The 16,972-nt window shown below is 33.8% G+C and overlaps 1 protein-coding gene across 1 annotated transcript in view; it reads right to left on the minus strand.

Annotated features, from left to right (window-relative positions):
• The window catches only part of PTEN (phosphatase and tensin homolog), a gene marked incomplete at its 5' end in the record, with an annotated part of 91,129 nt that overhangs the window by 48,511 nt on the left and 25,646 nt on the right, over positions 1-16,972 (minus strand). The window lies entirely within an intron of this gene.

The raw sequence follows: 16,972 nt of genomic DNA on the forward strand, positions 1-16,972 counted from the left end.
CCTACAAATAAAAGTCCAGGACTAGACGGCTTCACTGGGGAATTCTACCAAACATACAAAGAACTCATACCAGTCCTTCTCAAACTCTTCCAGAAGATTGAAAAAGAGGGAATACTCCCAAACTCATTCTATGAAGCCACCATCACCCCGATACCAAAACCAGGCAAAGACACCACCAAAAAAGAGAATTACAGATCAATATCACTGATGAACATAGATGCAAAAATCCATACCAAAATACTAGCAAATAGAAGCCAACAGCACATAAAAAAGATTATACGTCATGATCAAGTGGGGTTCATCCCAGGGACACAAGGATGGTTCAACATACGCAAATCAATCAATGTAATACATCACATCAATAAGAGAAAGGACAAAAACCAGATGATCATCTCAATAGATGCAGAAAACTTTTGATAAAATTCAACACCCATTTATGATAAAAACTCTCACCAAAGTGGGTATAAAGGGAACATATCTCAACATCATAAAAGCTATATATGACAAACCTACAGCCAGCATAGTACTCAACAGTGAAAAACTCAAAAGCTTCCCACTAAAATCTGGGACAAGACAAGGCTGCCCACTATCACCACTCCTACTCAACATAGGCTTGGAAGTCCTAGCCACAGCAATCAGGCAAGAGAGAGAAATAAAAGGAATCCAAATTGGAAAACAAGAGGTAAAAGTGTCACTATATGCAGATGACATGATACTATATATAGAAAACCCTAAAAGGTCACACAAAAACTACTAGAAATAATCTAAGAATTCAGCAAGGTAGCAGGTTACAAGATTAACATTCAAAAATCAGTTGCATTTCTTTACACTAATGATGAATCAACAGAAAAAGAAAGTAAAGAAACAAAACCCTTTAAAATAGCACCCAAAGTAATAAAATACCTAGGAGTAAATCTAACGAAGGAGGTGAAAGAATTATACACGGAAAACTATAAAACACTGATGAAGGAAATAAAGAACACTTAAAAAAATGGAAAGATATCCCATGCTCTGGATTGGAAGAATCAATATTGTTAAAATGGCCATACTGCCAAGGCAATCTACGGATATAATGCAATCCCTATCAAATTACCCAAGACATATTTCACAGAACTAGAACAAATCATAATAAAATTTACATGGAACCACAAAAGACCTAGAATTGCCAAGCATTACTGAAGAAAAAGAAAGGGGCTGGAGGAATAACTCTCTCAGACTTCAGACAATACTACAGAGCTACAGTAATCAAAACAGCATGGTATTGGTACAAAAACAGACATATGGACCAATGGAACAGAATAGAGAGCCCAGAAATGAACCCACAAACTTTTGGTCAACTAATCTTCAACAAAGGAGGCAAGAATATACAATGGAACAAAGACAGTCTCTTCAGCAAATGGTGTTGGGAAAACTGGACAGCAGCACGTAAATCAATGAATCTAGAACACTCCCTTACACCATACACAAAAATAAACTCAAAATGGATCAAAGACTTAAACATAAGACGAGATACAATAAACCTCCTAGAAGAAAATATAGGCAAAACAGTATCTGACATAAATCTCAAAAATGCTCTCCTAGGGCAGTCTACCCAAGAAATAGAAATAAAAGCAAGAATAAATAAATGGGACCTAATGAAACTTACAAGCTTCCGCCCAGCAAAGGAAACCATTAGTAAAACAAAAAGACAATCTGCAGAATGGGAGAAAATTTTTGCAAATGAAACCGACAAAGGTTTGATCTCCAGAATATATAAGCAGCTCATAAGACTTAATAAGAAAAACACAAACAACCCAATCTATAAATGGGCAGAAGACTTAAACAAGCAATTCTCCAAGAAGAAATGCAAATGATCAATAGGCACATGAAAAAATGCTCAATGTCACTAATTATCAGAGAAATGCAAACCAAAACTACAACGAGGTATCACCTCACACCAGTCAGAATGGCCATCATTCAAAAGGCCACAAATGACAAATGCTGGAGAGGCTGTGGAGAAAACGGAACCCTCCTACACTGCTGGTGGGAATGCAGTTTGGTGCAGCCACTGTGGAAAACAGTATAGAGATTCCTCAAAAGACTAAGAATAGACTTACCATATGACCCAGGAATCCCACTCCTGGACATATATTCAGAAGGAACCCTACTTCAAAATGACACCTGCACCCCAGTGTTCATAGCAGCACTATTTACAATAGCCAAGACATGGAAACTGCCTAAATGTCCATCAACAGATGACTGGATAAAGAAGGTGTGGTATATTTATACAATGGAATACTATTCAGCCATAAAAACTGACAATATAACACCATTTGCAGCAACATGGATGTTCCTGGAGAATGTCATTCTAAGTGAAGTAAGGCAGAAAGAGAAGGAAAAATATCATATGAGATCGCTCATATGTGGAATAAAAAAAAACATAAATGCAAAACAGAAAAACACTCATAGACATAGAATACAAACCTGTGGTTGCCAGGAGGAAAACAGGGTGGGAAGGGACAGACTGGGATTTCAAAATGTAGAACAAATAAACAAGATTGTACCGTGTAGCACAGGGAAATATATACAGGATATTGTGGTGGCTCACAGCGAAAAAAAATGTGACAATGAATATATGTATGTTCATGTATAACTGAAAAATTGTGCTCTACAGTGGAATTTGACATAACATTGTAAAATGACTATAACTCAATAAAAAAAAGTCTTAAAGAAAAAAAAAGTATCTTGTTGAAACTGCATAGTACTGCTTTCTCCTACATATTTCAAGTTAAATACAAAAGCAAAATTAAGAGCTTTATATTAAATTCGCTCAAAGACAGTAATCCCCAGAATTAAAGAAAATCTATCCTGTCTAAAGAGGTATTTAACTAGAGGAAAAAGAAGTAAGCAGTGTAGGAAGTGACCTATATAACTCGCTGAAAAAAATTCAAAAGGCTATTAAAAATAATAAGAAATTGCCAAACATTGCTCCCAAGAAGTTACATCATTTTGCATTTTCACCAACATGGATGAGAATTCCAGTTGATCTACATCCTTGACAACCCATTAGCTCTTTAAGTTTTAGCTATCCCAGTAAATATGAAACAGCATCTCACTGTGTTTTAATTTTCATTTTCCTGATGATTGATTTTGAATTTCTTTCTATATGCTTTTTGATGATTTATGTCTTGTTTTGTAAAGTTTCTGTTCACATCTTTTGCCCTTAGTAGGGCTGTCCTCTTACGAATTTGTAACACCAACATTATAAGGTGTTGAATTCACATCCTTTGTCAGATATATGCATTCCAAATATTTCTCCCAGACTGTGGTTGCCTTCTTATTTTATTAATGGTGTCTTTCAAAGAACAGAAGTTTTTAATGTTGATGAAGTCCAATTTGTCAGTTTTTTCTTATATGGTCAATTTCGTATTAACTCTCTAAGAACTCTTTGGCTAAACTAAAGGTCACAAAGATTTTCTTCAGTGATTTATAAGTTTTATAGTTTTATATTTCACTTTTATGTTTCCATCTTTAATCCATTTTAAGTTAATTTTTGTGTATAGGCATACCTCAGAGATATTGTGGGTTTGGTTCCAGACCACTGCAATAAAGCGACTATAGAACTAAGCAAGTCACATGAAATTTTTGGTTTCCCAGTGCATATAAAAGTTGTACACTATATCATAGTCTATTAAGTGTGCAGTAGCATTATGTCTAAAAACCAATACACATACCTTATTTTAAAAATACCTTATCACTAAAAAATGCTAAACATCACCTGACACACAGGGTTGCTATAAACCTTCAATTTGTAAAAACAACAACAACAACAACAATAAAAAAAAACAAAGTATATGTGAAGAGCAATAAAGCGAAACACAATAAAATGAGGTATGCCTGTATTATGAGAAGTATAAGTCAAGGTTCATTTTATTTTTCATACTGACATCCAGTTGTTCCATCATCATTTGTTAACAAGAGTATCCTTTTTCCAGTGAATTATCTTGGTATCTTTGTCAAAAAATGTTTATGTGAGTTTTTCTGGAATCTCTACTCTGTTTCATTGATTTATATATTATATGACCTAGCAAGTCTACTCATAGGTATTCAATCAACAGAAATGAAAATATGTGTCCAAAATAATTTTGTCCACAAATGCTTAGAGCAGCTTTGTTCAGAGCAGACCCAAACTGAAAACAACTCAAAAACTCAACACAGGTGAATGGATAAATAAATTATATCCATAAAGTGTAAAGCTACTCAGCAATAAAAAGAAGCAAATTACTGGTATAAGCAACAACAGGAGATGAATTTCAGAAATATTATGCTAAAAGAAGGAAGTAAGACAGAAAACAGTACATAATATATGATTGCATTTATATACAATTCTATTACAGGGAAAACATCTATACTGAGAGAAAGCAAATTTAGAGATTGTCTGGACTGCAAAAGGGGATTAGGTAACTTTTTATGGTAACAGAAATGTTCTAAATCTTGACTGTGGTCATGTTTACACAAAGGTATATACGTCAAAACTCACTCAACTATACATTTAAAATAGGTACATGTTGTTGCATATAAGTTATACCTTAAAGTTGATTTTTAAGAGTAATATAACTATCAATTTGTAAAATTGATAGCCAATTTGCAAGCCACCTCAAAAAATCTCATATTTATTTTGATTGATATCAGAGATAGCAATCAGAACGAATACATCATCTTCAGGAATTAGAACTTTTAGAATGAAAAATAAAACAGCCCTGTCTAGAGTAGCACTGTTTAACAGAACTTTCCACAAAGATAAAAATGTTCTATATCCATACTGTCCAACACAGTAGTCACTAGCCACATGTAGCTATTGAGCCCTTGAAATATGACTAGTGCAAATGAAAATCAATGAGTAAATTTATTCTAATTAATGTAAATTTAAACATTAATAGCTACATGTGGCTAGTGGCTAACATACAGGGTACCACAAATCTAAAAGATATGTACCTATGAAAAAATCCACTGGCACACAATACGAGAGGGTATATTCTTGGAATAGAGCATAAAATTAAAACAGGAAAGATACAGCAATAACTGGGGACTTTATAATTATCAAAATATCTACTGAAAAGTATGTTCAAGTATATGCAATTTTCTAACAAATTCTTGGTATTTTTCTTTTATGAGTATACTAATAAAATACAGAAGGGAACTACAACTTTGGACTATTTCTAACCAAGAATGAGGAACAAGTCTGAGTGGAAATGCCAGGAAACAGGGAGAAAGTGTTCATATAATTTTAGAGTTCACGTCAGACAAGGAAGGAAATACTGGCATAGTTAGATATGATAGAGATCAGTAAAACGGATTTCAAAAGCTTCATTTAAATAACAGGCTATGAATTCGTAACTCAAAATCTAAAAGAAAAGACCATAGAGAGGCTTTAAAAACTAAAGTTCTGTATAAACAATCACAAATTACTCTAGTTTGTTAAAAAAAAAAAAAGACAAAGAAGGAAAAACAGAAATTATCTAAGAAGGCCACTCAGTATAGCTGCAAAGAATTTACCCACAAAGTTCAGATTTAAAATGTATGTGTGTGTATCCAGAAAAAAAGGGAAATAATCAAAGATAAATACAAAACAGTAGCGTATATAAAGGAACACAAAAATAGTAAAGACAAAAGAAAAGGCTTGGAGTGGGGGAAAATGTTTAGACCAAAAATAACAATAAATAAGGTAGATTTCCACAAGTTAGACAGTAGTATAATGCTAGAGACAGAAGAAAAGCAAGAATTCCTAAATTCCCTTTTCACGTTTGTCTTCTCCCTCCAAGAGACTATTGCTGATTCAATAACTCAAGAATGGTGAGCACATCACACTTCTCTGGACATTTTAAGCAAGGTTATTTCTTAAAGACTATTTCTTAACAAACTACCAACAAAAATCTTTGATATTCCATCATTATACATAGCAGTAAAGCAGACAGTCAGCAGTCAATAATTCAAATTGAGATAATCCACCAGGCTCTTTATCACTGCTTCATCTGAATCCTGTAGTTATATAACTCAAACAACAAGAGGAACCCAGCAATTATAAAAGCTGTCTGACCAGAAACTAATACAACATTGTATATCAACTACACTTCAATAATAAAATAAAAATTAAAAAATAAAAATTGTCTGAAGAATACCACTGACATTCTTACTTTTCAGAGTTCGTAAAAAACATTAAGAAAAAAACTACTACTACTACTACTACTTCTACCACCACCACCACTAATAATAATAATAATAATAATAATAATAATAATAATAATAATAATAATAATAATAGTCAGTACACATATACAAACCAAGGAAAAATATGTAAGACCAATAAAGATCACAAAGTTGCTTCACCTTGCAAATGAAGAAAAGCAATTAAAAATCAAATTATAACAAACTGTAACTAGTTTAACTTTGATAATACTCAGTTTGCCAAGACTGTGAGAGGGGTGAGAATATAAAATGATACCATTTTTGAGGGTATAAGTTTAAATCATGGACCTACTGATCCCAGCCATTCCACTGCTAAGAGTTTATCCTAAGGACATACATACTTTCAAAAGGACACTAAGGTAAATGTGTAAAAATTTTCATTAGAGCACTGTTTACAATAGCAGTAACTTGAAATATCCTAAATGTGTTTCAGAACACTGTTTATTGTGGTATGATCATAAAATGGAATGAAAGACAGCCAATAAAAGAATCAATTATATCTCCACGCCAATATGGAAAATTCCTAAGTACGTTAAATGAAAAAAAAAGCATGATATACAAGAGTATGCAGAATGTTTCCATTTTATTTTTTAAAAAGTATGTATCAGATGAAAACAATTTTTTAAATAGATGAAACTTTTAATTGTAGACAACTGTGAGAAGAGGGTCTGAGGATAAGAGGTATAAAATAAGAGGAGTTTGTAAGGGATATTTGCCATCTCTAAGCTGCTTAGCATCCAAAAACATTCCAATTTGGAGAGAATTTCAAAAGATTAGAAGCAAATATTCCCTTCCCCATCTTTTTCTCAATCACATGTGCAAGGCCTAAGACCAATTAGGTCCTTGTGCTCTGGACACTGAATCATAGATGGTGAAAGTTAAGTTACAGAGGAGTCAGAGATTATTCAGAGAAATCTCCAGAGGAACTGAAAGTTTATGAATGCAGTGACCAATTCAGTCATGGAAGCACCTGGGACAGCAATGTCCAAGCAGCAATGTCCTCAGCAATGTCCTTACTTCTTGACCATTCCTTACTTCTCTTAGCTTCTGCAAATCTTCCAAGCCAGATTCTCTAGGTATGAGCTATCAAATATCTTTCAAAAAATTCTCTTCTAATTAAGTTGAGTTACTTTTTGTCATGTGCAACCAAGAATCCTGACTTCCTTCTTTTAGAGTATTTTCCTATAAATTTTTTTTTGAGTGAGAGTTGGTAAAATTATCCTTTTTTGTGTGCTTTTTAATATTTGAACTTTATTGTAATTTCTTATCTAGCACTCTGGCAACAGTGAAACTGGCTGAAGAATAAACAATCTATTTAAAAGAAAATATCACAGCATTTTTTTAAAGGAGGGAGGGTAAGTTCTCTCAAAGAACTTGAATATTATTTGGGGAAATATTCACCATGACGGCCCCTCCCACATCCTCCGCTCTCCTCCCAAGGATTTCATGCCTACAATTGGCTCATTGCCTTATAAGTTTGATACAATGGAAAAGCGGAAAACAGCAAGAAAACAGCACTTTCCAAAGGGAAATGGGAAAATTTAACTGTGGATAATTGGAAAGTTGAGACTAAAAACTTAGATAGACAAGAGCAGAGAGGTAGTATCCTCAAAACTTAAAAAATCTAAAATACAAATCTAATTTTTATACCTTACTTCAAATATCAATATATAAAAATCAGAATTCATTAAAGACAGCTGTAAGAATAACACCGCATTTAAGCCTCTACTTTCCTCAAAGAATTCCTATGAAATAGTTCCAAATAAGCTTCTAAAGTGCATTTTTGTCAAAATAGCATATAAACATATGTATTTCAAAAGATACAAAAAGTTTGTAATAAAAAATTACTTCAGGGAAGACAGCAGAGTAGGAAGCACTGGGAACCCATCTCCCTATCTAGACAAAAACTGTACTTGCATAATCTTTCTGATGTAACTATTTTGGAACTCTGGAGTCTAGTCAAAAGCTTGCAGCTTCCAGGGGAAGGCCTGGACAGTAAATCACAATTAATTTCAATTCTTAGTGTGGTGTAGCTGTCCATCCCTTTTCCCGTCTCAGCAGGCAGCCATGCATGTATTTCTAGAGCAGCCTGATCCATCCAGCTTGTGGGACTTTGTCCACCAAATGTCAGAGATCTGTGTTCTGATCCTTGACTGCTGCTTCTGATTACAGATGTGCAGACACAGAAGCAGGCTGCCATTCTTGCAATCCCCACCAACTGAAATGGCTTCCAGAGGATTTAAAGATTCAGTCTTTCCTACCCCCACTTCATTTTTTTCCCCCTTTTCCTCTTTTGGGAGCCAGACATTTAAGAAGTATGACATCCATGTACAGGTGTTTGTGTAAAGCTAAGTCTTCAACTTCTCTGGATAAATATCCAAAGGGGTGCATTGCTTGTATGGAGTATGTTCAGTTTTGAAAGAAACCACCAACTGTCTTCCCACAGTGGCTGTACCATACTGAATGCTGTGGATTTTTCATATACTGCCATGTTGTATAGGAGCAGAGTTTTTGTATGCTACATACTGAATAATTCCACCTATACAACATTCTGGAAAAGTCAGAACTATGAAGACTGTAAAAACATCAGTGGTTGACTGGGGAGAGAAAGGGGTGAATAGGTAGAACACGGAACATTTGTAGGGTAGTGAAACTACTCTGTATGATACCATAATGATGGAGATATGTTATTATAAATGTGTCCAAACCCACAGAATGTACACCACCAAGAGTGAGTCCTAATGTAAATGTATGGAATTTGCATGATAAAGATATGTCAATGTAGGTTCATCAATTTTAGCAAACATACCACTCAGGTGGGGGACACTGATAATAAGGAAGCTAGGCATGGAAGGGAGCAGAAGATATATGGGAAATCTCTGTACTTTCTGCTCAATATTGCTGTGATGTAATATGGCCCTAAAAAATAAAACACTCTATAGCTACTATGATATGCAGTGGTAAAAGACAAAGTTTTTCCTCTAAGGTAAATAACAAGACAGGAGGCCTGCTTTCACCACTTCTATTCAAACACAGTGTTGAATGTTCAAGCAAGAGTAATTAGGTAAGAAGGAAAAAAGGCAGCCAAATTGGAAAAAAAGAAGTAAAGTTATCTGTTTACAGATGACATGATCATATACATATAAAAACTTTGAAGAAAAGCCACAAAAAAATTGTTAGAATAAACAAATTCAGCAAAGTAACAAGATACAAAATTAACATGCAAAAAATCAGTTGCACTTCTATACACTAACAATGACCAATCCAAAAAGAAAAATTAAGAAATTTACAATAGCATCAAAAAGAATAAAACACTTAGGTATTAATTCAACCAAGGAGATGAAATATTTGTACACAGAAAACTACCAAACACTGCTGAAAGAAATTAAAGAAGACATAAATAAATAGACATCCCACATTCATGGATTGGAAGACTTGATACTGTTAAGATTTCAATATCATTGAATGCAATCTACAGATTAATGTAATCCCTATCAAAATCCCAAAAACTTTTTTTTCGCAGAAAATTTTTTGCATTCTAAAATTCGTATGAACTCTCACAGGATCCTGAACGGTCAAAAACAACCTTGAAACAGAAGTACCATGTTGTAGGACTCACAAATTCTGATTTCCAATTTTCTCTGTACAAAGCTACAATGTGTGGTACTGGCATAGAGAGACATATACCAATAGAAGAGAATAGATAACCCAGAAATAAACCCTTGTATATATGGTCAAATGATTTTTGATTAGTGTGCCAAGACCATTCAATAGGGAAAGGACAGTCTTTTTAACAGATGGTGCTAGGAAAAGTGGATATCTACACACAAAATCATTAAGTTGGACTCTTACTTTACATTATATACAAAAATTAACTCAAAATGGATCAAAGACCTAAACCAAAGACCTAAAACTACAAAACTCTTAAAAGGAATGAGAGGGGAAAAGCTCATGACATTGGATTCAGCAATGACTTCTTGGATATGACACCAAAGGCACAGGCAACAAAAAATAGATAAATTAAATTGAATCAAAATTTAAAACTTTTATGCATCAAAAGACACTATCAACATAGTAAAAAGGTACCCATAGGATGGAAGAAAATATTTGCAAATCACATATCTAATAAAGGATTAATATCCAGCATATAGGAAGAACACCTAGAACTCAACAACAACAAAAAACAAAGCACCCAATTCATAACAGGCACAGGACTTGAACAGACATATCTCCAAAGAAGATATACAGATGGTCAATAAGCACATGAAGAGCTCAACATCACTTACCATTAGCAAAATGCAAATCAAAATCACAAGATACCATTTCACACCCATTAGAATGGCTATTAGCCCCCCCAAAGAAAAGGAAAAATCAAGTGTTGGTGAAGATGTGGAGAAATCCGAACACTTACGCATTGCTGGTGGGAAAGTAAAATGATACAGCCACTACAGAAAACGTGGTAATTCTTCATGGTAATTCTTCAAAACATTAAGCATAGAATGACCATTTGATCCACCAATTCTGCTTCCAGATGTATACCTAAAGGAACTGAAAGCAGGAGCCTGAACAGATACTGGTACACCTATGTTCATACCAGCATTTTTTACAATAGTCAAAAGGTGGAAGCAACCCAAGTGTCCATCAACAGATGAACCAATAAAGAAAATGTGGTATATACAAACAATGGAAAGAAAATCTGACACATGCCACAACAGGAGTGAACTCTGAAGACATTACGCTAAATGAAATCAGTCAGTCACAAAAAAACAAATATTATATGATTCCACTTACATAAGGTACCTAGAATGGTCAAATACATAGAGAAAGAAAATAAAACAGTGGTTTCCAAGCACTGGAAGTAGAGGGAATGGGGAATTACTGTTTAATGGGTACAATAGTTCAGTATGGAATGATAAAATTTTAGAGATGGATAGTGGTGACAGTTGTACAACAATGTGAATATGCTTAATGCTACTAAACTGTACACTTAAAAATTATCAAAAAGGTACATTTTACCTTCTATATATTTTACCACAATAAAAGAAATTACTCATCTCCATCTTCTCTTTATCCTCAAACTTTCACCTTTTCCTCAGAAGCAACTACCCTCAAGTACTGATTCTGTTTCCTGGTATTTAATTCAGTGTTCTATATAATGTACGTAATACTTCTTATAGATCTATCAATCACCTCCATATTTTCTGCCATGGTAGAGGAGGTTTACAAAACCAGTAGTGCCCCTACACATTTATTTCACTTCTCTTAGTCCCCTTCAAATGGCAGTAAAATGATTTTGGGTTAAATCAATCAACACTTGTTAAAATTGCTTCCTGTTTCTAAGTCACCAAATTTTCTAAGAATCTACTACATTTTCCCCCAAATATTCAACATCCACCTATCAGTTCAATTTTTTTTTCCTCGTGAAGCCCTTTGTCCTACTGCTCTAATCAGAACTGGCTGCTCTTCAGCTTTGTGGCACTGCTGCCAGCCTGTCACCGTGGGACTTTCCTTTGTTGCTTCTGAATTGAATCCTCTGTTTATTGAAGCCCTTTTCTTTCATGATCTATTCTCTTGTTTTGCTGGGGCACATCTTCTAGTAATCTCCTAAGAAATATTATATGGACACCTTTTTTTCAGGCCTTGAGTGTCTTTTTCTACTTTTTGATAGGTGGTTTGGCTGGATACAGAATTCTAGGCTGACTACAGAACTTCTGAAAGGCTGTTCCTTCCTCATCTATCTTTAATTCTACTGCTAAGAACTTAGATGCCATTGATATCCCTAATCTTTTCTAAATGGTCCTTAAAGATTTTGAGAAGTTCTCATTATTCCTGGTATTCTTAAAGAAATCTCATAATTTCCCGGTATTGGCCTGTTTTCATTTATTGTGCTTGGTACCATATAGAGCTTTTCAACCTGGACACTCAAATCCTAAAGAAATGTTCTGGTATAGTAATAATACCAGAAAAGACCTTCTTTGATGATTTCCCACAGCATGTGGACCAACACTGTGAGGCCAAACAAAGGACGTCAATGGGCTAGATAAGCCCAAGAGTTTCCAGTTTTTGTCCTCTGATACACAGGATTTTATGGTTATTAAGGAAATCAGCTTTGATATCTAACAGACCTGGGCTCAATCCTCAGCTTCAGTACTTACCAGCTGTAGCACTAGGGAAGTTTGCTCCTTTTAAACCATCTATGAAACGGGGATAAAGTTTACTATAGCGATTTAATGACACATGTAAACTGCTTATACAGCAGTAACACATGTATAGAAATAAATGCACAGTAGTGTTACCTATTACTAAAATACCAAAAATTAGATTGGTGCCGATAATATAAACATTGTCCAATCCATCCAGGGCTCTGCTACAGAACAAGACTAACAAAATAAGTGGGTGGGAGCCAGCTGGGACAGGGTTTTCTTTTGGGGTGATAAAAATGTTTTGGAATTTGATAGAGGCTGCAGCTGTAAAACACTGTGAAGGTCTTAAATATCACTGAATTGTACACTTTAAAGTAGCTAATTTTATCTTATGTGATTTACTTCTCAATAAAGAAAAAAAGGAAGCAGGAAACAGGCAATATGAGGGAAGAAGTCAAAAGCTGCTGGAAAAAAGGGAATTGATATCCTTTCCTCTAAGTTATTTTGAAGCTTTCCTCTAAATAATCTGTTTTCAACTCTTTTTAACTGAATAACCAATAATGGTAATATTGAGATGACAAACACTTCCTTTTTCACTGAAAATCAGCATACAATTAAGGTTGATTGACAGCTCATATAATTCAAAAACCAAAAAAAAAAAAAAAAAAAACCTCAACCAAAACACCAAATAACCCAATCAAATAAAGGGCAGAAGATCTAAACAAACATTTCTCCAAAGAAGACATACAGATGGCCAATAGGCACATAAAAAATGCTCAATATCGCTCATTATCAGAGAAATTCAAATCAAAACTACAATGAAGTACCACCTCACACCAGTCAGAATGGCCATTATTAAAAATTCCAAAAAATGATAAATGCTGGAGAGGGTGTGGTGAAAAGGGAACCCTCCTACACTGTTGGTGGGAATGTAGTTTGGTGCAGCCACTATGGAAAATAGTTTGGAAATTCCTTAAAAAACTAAAAATAGACTTACCATATGATTCAAAAATCCCATTCCTGGACAAGTATCTGGAGAAAACCAATTTGAAAAGATGCATGCAGCCCAATGTTCACAGCAGTACTATTTACAATAGCCAAGACATGGAAGCAATCTAAACGTCCATTGAAAGATGACATGGAGAAAGATGATGTGATATCTATACAACCAATACTACTCAATCTTAAAAATAATAAAATAATGCCATTTGTAGCAGCATGGATGGACCTAGATATTATCATACTAAATGAAATAAGCCAGGAAGAGAAAGACAAATACGGTATAACACTTAAATGTGGAATCTAAAAAAAAAAAAAGACACAAATGAACTTATTTACAAAACAGAAACAGACTCATAGACATAGAAAACAAACTTATAATTACCAGGGGGGAAAAGGGATAGGGAGGGATAAATTGGGTGTTCAGAATTTACAGATACTAACTACTCTATATAAAATAGATAAACAAGTAGCACAGGGAACTATATTCAATATCTTGTAATAACCTATATGAAAAAGAATACGAAAAGGAATATATATATATATATATATATATATATATATATATCACTGAATCACTATGCTGTACACCAGAAACTAACACAACATTGTAAATCAACAGCACTTCAATTAAATTTTTTTTAAAAAATCAACATACGATTAAGGCTGACTGAGAGATCAACATATAATTAAGAGAAGAATATCTGAAAGGTTTCTTCAGGAAGAAAATGTATAAAACAAGAAAGGAGAAGATAGACTCTTGAATCTGTAATAAAGCTGCTTATATATGGGTAAAAAAGCTGATAGTACACAAGACAATGAATAAAGTCTTTTTTCAAAAATCACTATACATCAGAAGACTGAGCACTAAGCATTTCCTTATAATAATTATGGAAATCTTCCCACATCTAAAATCTTTCCAATAAAAGAGGAATAAGTAAATTATTTCCTACAGACAGACTAGAGGAAAATATTGTTATATGCATATTTTTCCATTTTCAAATTGTGCTCCAAGGAACACTGTTTAGAGAGATGTTACTTAATAAACTACAGAAGAAAAGAGAGAAGGGAGAGATAGTAAGAGAAAGGGAAAGAAAAGAAAAAAGGGAAAAGGAAAGCAACATAGAATTTCATTCTTGGGAGACTTATAATATATAATAGCACATTAAAGATTCTGCAAGAAAGTTCACTCATCTCTATTAAACCTATACTTTACTGATTTATTAGGTACAGAACAGTTCTCAAGCTATGTCTGTTAAACATACGAAGCATCAATTTGTTAAAGACTGCTTAGATTTATACCATGTGACATATAAATTAGATAAATTCAATATTTGCCTGAAGGATAAGATTAATATACCTATCAAAGAATAGTCAATTATCTAAATAAAACACTTTCATATTACCAGCTGGTTAGAGCTAGAGTTTAGTGGCAAGAAAGAAGGGGGAGAGGAGGTAGAAATAACAGGAAAGAAGAAAAAACAACCTGGCAAGAGCTGGCTCTTCAACTTCCCTTCTATGACATGACCCTGTCCTACTTTGTCAATTCTGATTGCTTATTAAACAAAACATTGGCAGTTAAGATAGTAAAAAATTTTAACTTGGTTCACTTTTCTTCCTCTCCGTTTTTATTTTTCAATTAATTCTTGATTCCAGGAGGTAACCTCGAAAGGAGAAATGAAATATGTCACAGAAATACTTTGAGTACCTCAAGTGTAAAATTTCACACTGCTACAACAAACCATATCTCAAAACAGTTAAATAATACTGGACAATTTAAGCATGAAGGTATTTGCAATTTTAGTTTATTTTACTCAAAGCAACGATGTATAACAAAAGTCTTAACTCTGCACAGTATTTCCTGCTTCAGGGTAAAAATCATAGGAAAAATACAGAATTCGAAAATACAAGGTAATTTTAAATATTCTTCAGACATCCCAATACAGAAGGTCAAGGAAAATCCAATTGAAAATAGTTTTTGTTAGCAGAAAGGACGTAAGAAAATGAATACATTTTCCACCAAAATGTTACCATTTTTGTACCAAAAAGGAATCACTACTGATTATTCCTAGTGTCTCCAATATAGCATAAGTCATTCAAGGAAATTAATTATTTAGGTACTGGAGACAGTCATTTCCACGGAGAGGTTAATCCTAACAGGCAAACTACTTAGGAATTACTTGTTTTCATTTTCGTTCATAGGAAAAACTACATCTTCCTTCCTGGTCACTGTTCATCCTTTCTCATAAAAGAAGAGGGGTTGGGTGACTAACCCAAGCCAACAAAGCCTTACTGGCCATTCATCCTCCAATCTAAAAAAAGGAAAAAACAAAGAAACAAAAAACAAGACAAAACAAGCACAGTATTGCTATTACATTCAGTTAATAATTCTTCACTTTTATATGCTATTACCATTACCACTGGGGTGACAAGATCAGTTGGCTAAAGCAACCACTGGCTAAATAACAATCCATTCACATAAACCTTTTTTCAAGAGTAACAGATTTGAAAAAGTCAAAGGCTAGATAAAATAAACTAGATACATTAAAGGAAATAGAAAAAAACATCAACTTTTATTACTGATTATAAACTACATGTGTGAATCTTAATTCAGAGGCATAAAGGGAGGGGTTATGAAGTCAGAAGATGACAGACCAATATATTTCCCAGCATAGTAATTTTTCTTGGTGAAGTTATTATAATTTAACATCTGATAATCATATGTATAGATCTAGAAACTGGACTTTATCAGTAACCTAAAAGTTGATCAATCACCCTTAGTGACTAATTCAGTCAGAAGAGATGAATTCACCTTCACAAGAGAACAATGTAAAAATTAGCATGCCAGATTAATCTACCAAAGGATATCCTTAAAGTGATCAGAAAACTTCCCCTCTACTCAGAGTACTCATACTTTTTTTCAGTATGAGCATTAATCTGACTTGACTAAATACAGAATTACAATAATATGAAGTATTTCAACTTCTGAGATGTTTCATCTAGGCCATAAAGAGGCCTGATAAACACTTCTGCACAATAGCAGAGAAAACATATCTGATGACTACACTGCTCATTTTCCAGATTCTCCATCTCTTCTGATTCAAAATTTACTTCTCTCCTTCTTTTTTCTATCACCCATTGCATTTTCTATAGATGTGTATTATCACTGACTAAGCCATATTAAGCTGTCGATCCCACAAATCTGTGATATTAAGCATCTTTCCACTGTGTCCTGCCTAACTATGAGAAAGCAAATTCATTTCCTATTTTCAAGTTCTTAAATCGTACCTCTGACAGCCTCATGTACCATCTATAATCGTAATAGAAAATATAAAGTAGTTTTGGGTTTTCTTGAAGATACTGAAATTTAATTCTGAACACAGTATAAACACTCTAAAAATCTACTGGACACAACTCAATACTCTAAAAATGTAAATATACTTAGGTTCAAAGCAAATTGCTAAAAATTAACCACTTAGAAAAACAACTATGACTAGCTTATATAACAGTACAGATATGCTCATATACTTAGACAATTATTTAAAAAGGATTCTACATCTACATAATATTTTACAAAGTGCTTTCCTGCCCATAATAATATTTAA

The sequence above is a fragment of the Camelus bactrianus genome, chromosome 11 (assembly GCF_048773025.1).
Source record: "Camelus bactrianus isolate YW-2024 breed Bactrian camel chromosome 11, ASM4877302v1, whole genome shotgun sequence".
Lineage (NCBI taxonomy): Eukaryota > Metazoa > Chordata > Mammalia > Artiodactyla > Camelidae > Camelus > Camelus bactrianus.